Raw genomic sequence first — 12,064 nt, forward strand, 5'->3', positions numbered from 1 at the left:
TGCCTGCCTCTTCCGCATCTACACTGACACTATCTCCCAACTCTTCCTCCACTATACCAATGACTATATTGGTGCCACCTCATGCTCCCACGTGGAGCTTGAACAGTTCATCAACTTTACCAACACCTTTCACCCCAACCTCAAGTTCACCTGGACTATCTCTGATATCTCTCTCTGCTTCCTGGAGCTCTCTGATTCCATCTCTGGCGACCACCTCGAAACTGACATCTATTTCAAGCTCACCGACTCCCACAGTTACCTAGATTACACCTCCTCTCACCCACCCTCCTGCAAGAATGCTATCCCCTACACCCAATTCCTCCGCCTCCGCCGCATCTGCTTCCAAGATGAGGTGTTCCACTCCCGAACATCCCAGTTGTGCTCGTATTTCAAGGATGGCAACTTCCCTCCTTCAGTGGTCGAACACGCTCTCGACTGCATCTCTTGTGTTTCCCACACCTCTGCCCTCACACCTCCTCCCCGCCACAAAAACAAAGACAGAATCCCCCTTGTCCTCACGTATCACCCCACTAACCTTCATATTCAACATATCATTTTCCGCCATTTCTGCCACCTGCAATCTGATCCTACAACCAATGATATATTTCCCTGCCCACCCCATCTGTTTTCTATAGGGACTGCTCCCTCTGTGACTCCTGTGTCCGCTCCTCACGATGCCACCCTGAAACTTGAGGAGCAGCACCTCATATTCTGCATTGACAGCCTACAACCCAATGGTCTCAATGTGGGCTTTATAATGTGGGTTTCAAAAACTCCCCACCTCCAGCCTCTTCCCATGATGAACCCCCCCTCTCATCCCCGCCACCATGACCTGTCGTCTTCTTTTCACCTTTGGCTCTACCCACCTCACTGACCAATCCTCACCACTGCCTACCTGCACTCACCTACTGCCATCCCACCTACCTTCTCCAGCCCCTCTCATCCCCAGCTCCTTGACCTGTCCATCTTCTCTCCCACCTATCTGCTCCTCCCACCTCACTGACTAATCCCCATTACTGCCTGCCTGCACTCACCTATCACTATCCCATCTACCTTCCCCAGCCCCACCCTTCCTCTATCTATTTATTTTAGAAATCCCTTCCCCCTCCCCATTTCTGAAGAAGGGTCCCAACTGGAAATGGAAGCTTCCCTGCTCCTCTGATGCTGCTTGGCCTGCTGTGTTCATCCAGCTCCACACTGTGTTATCTTAGCGTACATATGCTGTCACACATGTAGTTCGGTTCTGTACAGTTGCATACCAAATAAACAAACAGAACAATGGACTTTTATTCTATCCAAAAAGTACAAACACCTCTTTTAAGCACACAATACTAACATTTAGATATATTTCCAGCAATAAGAGGGTCCAACAACTGAAAGGAGCAGGAAGACACGGTGGTCTTTCCCACTACACCTTGACAGTAGCCATCCTGAGCTTTAGTGCATCCCTCAGCACGTGGTCCTGGACCTTGGAATATGCCAATCTGTAAGATGTGGTCAGGATCAACTCTTTACTTGAAGACTAACACGTTTTGAGTAGACCAAAGAGTGCCTTTCACCGAATTGATGGCCCTCCAGCCACAATTGATGTTTGTCTCAGTATGGCCCCAGGAGACAGACTGTAGACCACAGAGCACAGCATCACGGAGCTGCTGGGGATGAACCTCCAACAAAAGACCGCATCTTTTTCCAGGCTTCTTTTGCAAAGACACATTTCAGAAGGAGATGTGTAACAGCCACAACATGACATCCCAACTCCTGTACTCATTGCACAGACCAATAAAGGCAAGTGAACCAAACACCTTCTTCACTACCCTGTCTCTCTTTTGATCAGGTCAGAAGTCACCAGGTTATAGTCCAACAGGTTTATTTTAAATCACAAGCTTTTGGAGCACTGCTCCTTTGTCAGGTGAAGTGAAGAGAAACACATAGGCACAGAATTTAAAGGTAGAGAGATCAAAAGATTATACAAATGGTGTGAATGGAGTGTCAACAGTCTAAATAATAAGAATCTGCAGGTGATCAAATGGCACGAGTAAACTGTCAACAGCTGTATGGCAAGTGAAGGGAAGGCCTGTAATCTGATTAATTGAGGCAGAGAGATAATACAAAAAATTAAAATTAAGGTGGTGCTGGAGACAAACCAAGTGGCTGGAATAACATGATGTGTATAAGAGTCACATGCTGAGAATCTAACCAAAGTAACAAATAATCCAAAGCTGTACAAACAAATTAAGGTAGAGAGATCATAACAAGCTATCAAGGTGATGGTGTCAAAACAGTACTATAAGGGAGATTTTACAAGCACAGAACAGAATAGTGGAATTAAATGTAACGCACATGAACCCAAGGTCACAGCTGAGGCCATCTTTGTGGGTACAGAACTTGGCTACTAGTTTCTGTTTGGTAATTCTGTGTTGTTGTATATCTTGAAAGCTGCATTTGAGGACACTTACCTGAAGATCAGAGGCAGAATGGCTCTGACTGCTAAACTGTTCCTCAACTGTGGATGAATGGACACCATGCAACAATCACCAGACAGGAATGTTCCGTCCCATTCAGGCAAATTTTCAATCACAGTCAATGACGAGGAAATCAGACATTATTAACACTTACACAAATGTAAAAGTGCGTGGTCCACAATTAAATGTTAATTAGGTACATTTAGTGTGCAAGAAGCCAAATTCAATTTTCTAATCAAGATCGAACAGACTCTTCAGAAATGAGAAGACTCACATGTTAACCCTGATTGCGATTGATCCACGATTACGTATGAATTAGACAAGGTAGATGTGTAGAGAAAAAAACCCAAAACCACTGGGGATGCTGTAAGTCAGGAACAAAAACAGAAGTTACTAGAAAAGCAACTGCTCTGATGAAGGGTCAATGGACCTGAAATGTTAACTCTGATTCTTTTCTTCACAGATGCTGCCAGACCTGCTGGGCTTTTCCATATGTGCAGAGAATATGTTTCCACTTCTGCATCCCATGAAATAGAGAGACAAAGAAAGAAACAAGTTAATTTTAGGAAGGCACTGTGTGCAGTTTCGGTCAGAGTTCATAGCTCCTGTTAATTTATCAATTTTTAAAATGTCAGGGTTGGAAAGAATTCTTAAGTAGCTTAAGAGTGAAACAGAGTGGTGGAACAGGCTCAAGGGGCCAAATAGCCTACTCCTGTTCCTATTTCTTACGGTCTTCAAATGATTTAGGAGAAATTGAAATTTCTGGTAAGTGAAGATATGAAAATCCTGTATGTTTGCTCTAAAATTGTTTAGAAGTCAGTAAGAAGAAAGGTCTGCAACCAATAACCCCAGGGGCTAGCTGAACAAGGAACAGTAAAATGCAGCTAGGGTGACTCTTCACTAGAGTTTGTAGTTGAATGTAAATACTTTGAAATTTTATTTATGATATTTGTAATGAAACTATTTCAACTAGCTCTGGTATGGTGTAAATGAGTTAGTGTTTTTATTTCCGTTTGCATGCATAAACTTTTTTAAAAAGTACTTTGGTAGCCTCTTGTCAAAAATGTTCAATGACTGACCACCACACTAAACAATAGCAACATTAAAACTTATGCTGTATCACGACACAGTGGGTGGCATGGTGGCTCACAGCACCATAGACCCAGGCTCATTTGCATTTGAATCACATTTATGAGCTCTCTATTCTGGTTATAGTAGCCTGTTAAATGCTTATTTGATAGCTACCTCATTTATACAAATATCTTCCTGAGTAATGTAAGTGCTGTCTGTTTTTTTTAATGTATTTTTTATTAAAAGATGGATATAATGATCAATATTCATCGTGTCAGCTTGGCTTATTGTTTGCACTCTTGATCCTAATTCAGAATACCAAGGGGTCAATCTCCATTTCACATGCACAATCTATATTGACATTTCAGTGCAATACTGAAGGAACTGTTAGAGTGAACATAAGAATGTAAGAAATAGGAGCATGATTTAACTATTTGGGCTCCCCAGCCTGATCAACCATTCAATATGACTGTGGCTTATGTTCTGCTTTAACTCCATATTCCCACCTACACCCCATATTACTTGATTCCCTGAGAGATCAAATATATGACCATCCTGGTCCAAAATATATTTGGTAATGGAATATCGACAACTCTCTGGTGCAGAAAATTGTAAAGATTCATAACCTTCTGAGTGAAGAAATTTGTCCTCAACTCAATCCTAAATGATCAAATTACCAGTTCTTTACTTGTGCCTCTTTCTAGATTCCTCAGCTATGTGTGTGTGTGTGTGTGTGTAATGAGTATGTCTGCTTAGTCAAGCTCCTTCAGAATTTTGTATATTTCAGTAGATCCCCTTTCATTCCTCTAAACTCCAGACAGTGTAGGCTCAATAAATTCGATCTTTCATCATAGGACAACCCTCTCACATCTGAAACCAATCTATTGTGTTCAAGAGATGATAAATAGAGGGTCTATCTGTCTTTCCAATATACTGTTGATACTGTGATACTATTTGAAGGAAAACAAGTAGCTTCTGGAGGACATTTATCTTTCATCCACCGTGAGACAAAATAATGTTCTTCTGAATCATCTGTAGTGTTTATTGGTGTCTACCTTCTTTTGATGGTCTCTGATTACTATGTTCCCTACAAGAGGGAATGTGGTCAGTGTATCCACACTATCAAACACAGCATCTGTTTAAATACTTATATTATGTTACCCCCTCAGTCTTCTTTCTTATCAAGATGAAAGAGACCCAATCTGCCTATCCTCTCCTGGTATCCATTTCTGGCATTGGAAAGCAAGTTGAAGATCATGTGCAAAAGGAGTTGCAGGGTTTTTTTTATTTATTCATGGAATGTGGGCATTGCTAGTTAGGCCAGCATTTATTGCCTATTCCTAACTGTCCTTGAGAGCACAGTAGTGAGCCACATTCTTGAACTGCTGCAGTCTATTTGCTATAAGTTGACCGACAAGGGAGTTCCAGGATTTGGAGCCAACAACAATGAAGTAACCGCAATATATTTCCACTTCAGCATAGTGATTGGCTTGACAGAAAACTTGCAAGAGATGGGTGTTTTCATGCAGCTGACCCTCCCAAACCCCCTCCCCCCACTCCCTCACTGACCCCTTGTTCTTTGAGATATTTGCGGTCGTGGATTTTGAATTAACTGTCCAAGAAGCCTTGGTGAATTACTGCAGTAGATCTTGTAAGCAGTACACACTGCTGCTACTGAGCATTGGCACTGGTGGAAATGGATGTTTGTGGATGCAGTGCCAATCAAGTTGGCTGCTCTGTCCTGGACGCTATCAAGGATATTGTTGGAGCTGTACTCATTCAGGACAAGTGGGGAGTATTCCATCACACTGCTGCCCTGCGCCTTGTAGATGCTTTGGGTAACCAGGAAGTGAGTTGTCTTCCAGATAAAACTGGCACCTGAAAAACGACTAGGGACGAGAGAAGGGAGAGGGAACATCCTTCCGCCCCACCCTCCAGGGTGATTCAGCAGCTCTGGCTTGGGGAGGGGGCAGCCTCAGGACGGAGATCGCGTTTCGAGCCCGCGCTGACCCCTCGCCGCCGCCGTACTGGCGGGAGCCTCGTGCCGCCTGCGAGCGGCGTCGACGACGAGATTTCCACGGGGGAAAAAATAGAAGTCCAGAGAGTTTTACAGAACAAAATAAAACATACTGAGGCGGTCAGTGGAGTGTAAGAGCGGGGTATAAGAGGTAAAGATCAATCAATCCATATCTGACCGAGATTCTGTAAAACAAAAAGTCCATGAACCGCGAATACTCAAACTGGCCGTTACAGAGAATCAAAACCGTGCCCGGGACCTTAGCGGGGGGAGGGGGGAACTGCAGGGGGGCAGACCGTAGCGGGGGAGATGGTCGGGAGGGGGGAGATGGTCGGGAGGGGGGAGATGGTCGGGTGTGGAGATTGTCGGGGGGAGGGGGTAGAATGTGGGGGAGGGGGTAGAATGTGGGGGGGGAGAGACTGTCGGAGGGGAGACTGTCGTGGGGGGAGACTTTTGGTGGGGTAGACTATCGGGGGGGAAGGGGGAGACTGTTGGGGGTGGCGGAGACTTTTGGAGGGGGGGAGACTGTCGGAAGGGGAGACAGTCGCGGGAGGGGGGTGAGACTGTCGGGGTGGAGGTTGTCGGGGGAGGGGGAGATTGTCGGTGGGGTGAGACTGTCGCGCGGAGGGGGACTGTCGGGGAAGGGGGCGACTGTCGGGAGGGTGAGATTGTGGGGGGTGTTAGACTGTTGGGGGTGGCGGAGACTGTCGGGGGGAGTGGGGAGACTGTCGCACGTGGGGAGTCTTTTGGAGGGGAGAGACTGCCGAGGGGGAGCCTGTCGGGGGTTAGGGGGAGAATGTCGGAGGAGGAGACTGGCGGGGGAGGGGGAAACTCAGGGGAGGAGAAGACTGTTGGGAGGATGAGAATGTCGGGGTGGGAGAGACTGTTGGGAGGGACTGTCGGGGGAGGGGGAGAATGTCAGGGGAGGGTGGACTGTCGGTGGGAGGAGGGAGACTGTCATGGTGGGGGAGGACTGGTTTGGAATGGGGTGCTCCAGGCGGGAGGGGAGACTTGGGGCAGGGGGAGACTTTCGGGGGGAGGGGAGACTGTCGGGGAAGGGGGAATGTCAGGGGGAGGGGAAGACTGTCGGGAGGTTGAGACTGTCGGGGGAGGGGGGACTGTCGTGGGGAAAGAGACTGTCGAGGGGGACTATCGGGGGAGGGGGGAGACTCAAGGGTGGGGAGACTGTAGTGGGGTACTGTGGAGGAAGCACCTGGGAAGGAGAATGGGGAGACTGTTGGGGGGGAGACTTCGTCGGTGGGGGGTACTGTCGGTGGGGAAGAGACTGTTGGGGGGGGGGACAATTGGGGGGAGAGGGGTGACTGTCAGGGAGGAGACTGCCGGGGGAGGGGAGAATGTCGGGAGAGGGTGGACTGTCGTGGGGAGGAGGGAGTGTCTTTGGCGGAGGACTGGATGGAAATGGTGAGTTACCGGGTGGGAGGAGAGACTGTCGGGGGCGGGGAGGGTACTGTTGTGGAGGTACCGGGGAAGGGGGGGAGGGGAGTGGGGAGACTGTTGAGGGAGGGGTGACTGTCAGGGGAGAGGGGACTGTCGGGGGGCAGGAGGTCTGGTTGGGAATGGGGTGTAACCGGGTGGGAGGGTTAGACTGCTGGGGGGGTTTGGGAAGCTGTCGGGGTTGGGGGGGAAGGGGGGAGACTGTTGGGGGGGAGGTGAGCTGTCAGTGGGTAGGGGGAGACTGTTGGGATGGCTAATGTGTGGGAGATGCTAGGGTTGGGGGGAGACTGACGGGTGGGTGAGCTGTCAGGGGAGAGGGGAGACTGTCAGGGTGGGGGTACTGAGGGGGTGGACCCAGGGGAGTAGGAGATTGTCTGGTGGGGGTACTGTGGGGGAGGTGCCAGGGGAGGGGCAAACCCTGAGTGGGGGAGTGGAGACATGCTGGGGGGGCTCTGAGGCAGATTAGTGGGGTTGACCTGGAGGTACTGCTGAGGGGAGGAAGTTATCCTGGGGATGCTGTTGCTTTGGATGGGGATAGGGGTGTGGGGCGATAAGACTTTCTTATGGTGGTCCCAGGTAGATGGGGAGAACTCGGGAGTTGTCCTGGGTGTAGGAATTTGGGGCTATGGGATAGAAACCAGGGGAGGTGAGGTGGGAGAAACCCTAGGGGTAGTTCAGGGCAATAGAGAAACCTGCGGGGTTGGGATCCACAAGGCAGTTAGGATGGGTGAGGAGGAACACAAGGGGTGGCACATGTTGTGAGACCCAAATGGGAGGCTGCTGAGGGGTGGGGTGGAGTGGGATGTGCGGATTTGTGAGATTTGGGGTATAGTCCTGGCCTTGTTTCAAGATGAGAGAACTGGTGGTGGCCACCGAAGGGAAAAGAGTTGGGGTGGTTGGGAGGGGGGGCTGCTGATGGTGGTGGGATGTGGATGAGCTCTGACCATGTAGGTAGGGGCAAGGAGATTCCTGGGAGAGAGAGAGGAGACAGAGAGACTGGAGAGGGCAATCCCAGGCACAGAGAGATTTATGGATGTGGTGGGTGGAATGAAGGGAATGGTCTCATGGTAGGTACTGAGACATGGGTGATGGGGGCAGAGACAGGGATAGATCGATTGGGCAACTTGAGGGAGTAATGGATGCAGGAATGGGGAGAGAGATCTCTATGAGGTGAGAGGCACACAATGGGTTAGATAGAAAATGCCCCATGGGGCTTACAAGAAAGACATTGGGGTTGGAGGGCTTATCATATGAAGAGAAGTTGAGAACTCTGGCTGTGAACTCAATGGAGTTTGGGATGAGGGCTATCTTGTTGAAACTTACAGAATACTGAGAAGCCTGGATAGACTGAATGTGGAGAAGATGATTTCACTAGGAAGAGAAAATAGGACGCAAGAGCACTGCCTCAGAGTGAAGAGATGACCCTTTAGAACTGAGATGAGGAGGAATTTATTCAGCTAGAAGGTGGTTAATCTGTGGAATTGCTTGCTGTAGAAGGCTTTGGAGACCAGGTTTTTGAGTGTATTTATGACAGTGATACATAGGTTCTTGATTAATTAGGGGATCAAGGGTTGTGGGGAGAAAGCAACAGAATGGTGTTGAGAAATATATCAGCAAAGATTGAATGGTGGAGCAGACTTAATGGGCTGACTGGCCTAATTCTGCTCCCATATCTTATGGCCTTGAGGGTGAGATCCCGGGATGGGGAAGAGAGTGTAGGGGTGGAAATTCTCTGTGCAGTAGGATATGCAGAGGATCTCAGTGGTTGGAGGCAATCCTAAGAGTGACAGAATAAGGGAGAGTGGCAGGAATCTCCAGGTGGTGGTATCATAAAAAAGTCAATGCTATTTATTATTTTCCAGGGCCCCAGAAATTTTAGCGTGCTGCCAGTTTGCAGCTGTCATATTTTATTTACACTAAACTAGATTGGAAATTTAGGTGATTTGAAATTATTTTACCAATAAGAAAAATAACCTAAGGGTCACAGTGCATTCACTCAGCTGATTCCCAGGATGTGGGTTGTTGGACAGGTTGGATCTCTATCCTTTGGAAGTTAGAAAAATGAGAGGTGTACCAATGGGGTCTGAAGTGATTTGAAGTTATTTTACCAATAACAGAAATAACCTAAGGGTCCCAGAACAGTCACTCAGCTGATTCCTGGGATGCAAGTTGGATCTCTATCCATTGGAGTTTTGAAGAATGAAAGGTGAACATATTGAAACATGTAAGATCCTGAGGGGAAATAACAGGGTGAATGCTGTGGAGATGTTTCCCTTTGTGAGACAGGCTAGAACTAGGGGACAGAATTTAAAAATTAGGGGTCTCCCACTTATGACAGAGAGGAGAATTTGTTTTCTCCGAGGTTCAACAGATAATGGAATTCAGGTCCCCAGATAATAGTGATAATGGGAACTGCAGATGCTGGAGAATCCAAGATAATAAAATGTGAGGCTGGATGAACACAGCAGGCCCAGCAGCATCTCGGGAGCACAAAGGAGCTCAGGAGCCTCTCTGCTGAAGGGTCTAGGCCCGAAATGTCAGCTTTTGTGCTCCTGAGATGCTGCTGGGCCTGCTGTGTTCATCCAGCCTCACATTTTATTACCCCAGATAATAGTGTTGGGTCATTGAATGTTTTTAGGACAAGAGTTAAATTCTTGATAAACAAATGGATCAAGAGGTGGGTGCAGTGAAGTAGCAAGATGGGAATGTCAAGTTGAGGTCACGATCTGATCAGCCATGATCTTATTAAATGGTGGAACAGGCACAATGAATTTAATGGCTTCTTCCTGTGCCTAATTTGATTGTTTGTATGTATGTATGTTCATATTTAGTGATATGAAATTCCAAATTATTTGGGCTGTGAGCTGGAACTGTTGCTGTTGTAAAGAGGATGATAATACCTTTAAAATCCTCAATACAGAGTTAAAATATACTTAAAGCGCAGAGGCATTCAACCTGTCATGCCTATACCTCTTTGCAGTGTCCACTCAGATGTTCTGAGTCACTTACCCTTTTCCCTGTATGATCTTTTCACATAATTATCCAATTTCTTCTTTAAAGACACAATTGCACCTGTCTGCACCATGCGCTCAGGCTGTGTTTTCCCGATCTTAGAAACTTGCTGCATGAAAATGCTTTCCTCACATTACCCTTTGTTTTGCACATCACTTTAACTAAATGTCCTCTGGTTCTCAACACTTCCAAACTCTATTTATAGTCCATTCACATCTGTTGTGACTTGGAACATTTCTACTAAATCTTTTCTGAACCTTTTCTCTCAGGAGAACAACCCCATCTTCTATTTATTCTTATAGTAGAAATCCCTCATTCCTAAAGCTATTCTCGTAGATCGTTTCTACACATTTTTACAATGCCTTTATATCCTTCCTGAAGTGTGATGCTCAGTATTGGACATGGTAGCTGATGCTGAAATAGTGTTTTTGTACTCTTTTTCTATTTATAAATTCTAGAATGTAATTACTTTTTAATACCTCATCAATGATGTTCTTAGCTGCCGTGCTACTTTCAATCATTTGTGCACATATACCGTCAGGGCCCTATGTTTCTGTGCATTTTTAGAATTGCATCCTCCATTTTATATCACTTATACTTGCTCTTTTATCAAAATGCATAACTTAGCACTTTGCTGCATTGACTTTCAACTGTTGCCTGTCTGCCCATTCCACTAATATGTCAATGTCCTCTTGATGTCTGTCACTCTCCTCCCTACAGATCACAATACTTCACATTTTCGTATCATTAACAGATTTGAGATTGTGCTCTGCACACCCAAGTCAAGTTCATTAATTGGATCAAGAGAAGCAGCAGTCCCAATATTTACACCTAGGGAAACCTGCTTTTCTGATATATAACCTTTATGAGACATTTTTTGGAAGTTTGTTACACCACTCAATTGTATTATCCTCGCCACCACTCTGTGTTACCTCATCAAAAAACTCAATCTTACAGACAGCTAAATTCAATTTTGCCATAAAAAATTCTCACTGGCTTTCCTTAATTATTTTACACTTGTTCAAGTGACTGTTGATTTTTGTCCCAGATTATCATTTTTAAATGCTTTCCCACCACCAAGGTTAAACATATTGCTCTGAATTTGGTTGAATTTACCTTACACCATTAATGTCAAAGAAAGAACCTAAATGAAGAAGTAAAAGGATGAGCTAATAGAAACTGGAGATGCTGGAGAATCTGAGATAACAAGGTGTAGAGCTGGATGAACACAGCAGGCCAACTGTATCAGAGCAGCAGGAAGGCTGATGTTTCGGGCCTAGACCCTTCTTCCGAAGACCCTTCGCCAGCTCTACACCCTGTTATCTCAAGTAAACGGAAGAACAAACTTTAATTTCTACAGTGTCTTTCACACCAGCAGGATGTTTTAAAGCATTTTATAGCCATTTGAGTACTTTTGGAGGGACGTCACTATTATAAATGTAGGGAATATGACCATCAATTTGTGCATAGGTCTCTTCGTTCAGCAACACTCCCCAGGACCTTACTGTTAAGTGTGTAAGTCCTGGCATTGTTTGCCTTTCCAAAATGTAGCATCTCACATTTATCTAAATTAAACTCCATCTACCACTCATCGGCCTATTGGCCCGTCTAATCAAAATCCCCTGTACTCTGTGGTAACCTTCTTCGCTGTCCATGCACCTTCAATTATGGTGTCACCTCCAATGTGAAAAACAACCCTCCACCACCACCCTCTGCCTTCTACCTTCGAACAAGTTCTGTATCCAGATGGCTAGTTCTCTCTGTATTCCATGTGATCTAACCTTGCTAACATAAGGAACCTTGTCGAATGTCTCACTGAAATCCACATAGATCATGTCCACCGCTCTACCCTCATCACTCCTGTGTGTTACTTCTTCAGAAAACTCAACTAAATTAGTAAGACATGATTTCCTAAGCACAAAGCCATGTTGACCATCTCCTAATCAGATTTGGTCTCTCCAAATATGTATAAATTCCATCCATCAGGATTCTCTCCAATGACTTACCCACCAGCGATGTCAGGCTCACGGGTCTGTAGTTCCCTGGC

This window comes from Stegostoma tigrinum, chromosome 27, assembly GCF_030684315.1.
Source record: "Stegostoma tigrinum isolate sSteTig4 chromosome 27, sSteTig4.hap1, whole genome shotgun sequence".
In the NCBI taxonomy this organism is placed as follows: domain Eukaryota; kingdom Metazoa; phylum Chordata; class Chondrichthyes; order Orectolobiformes; family Stegostomatidae; genus Stegostoma; species Stegostoma tigrinum.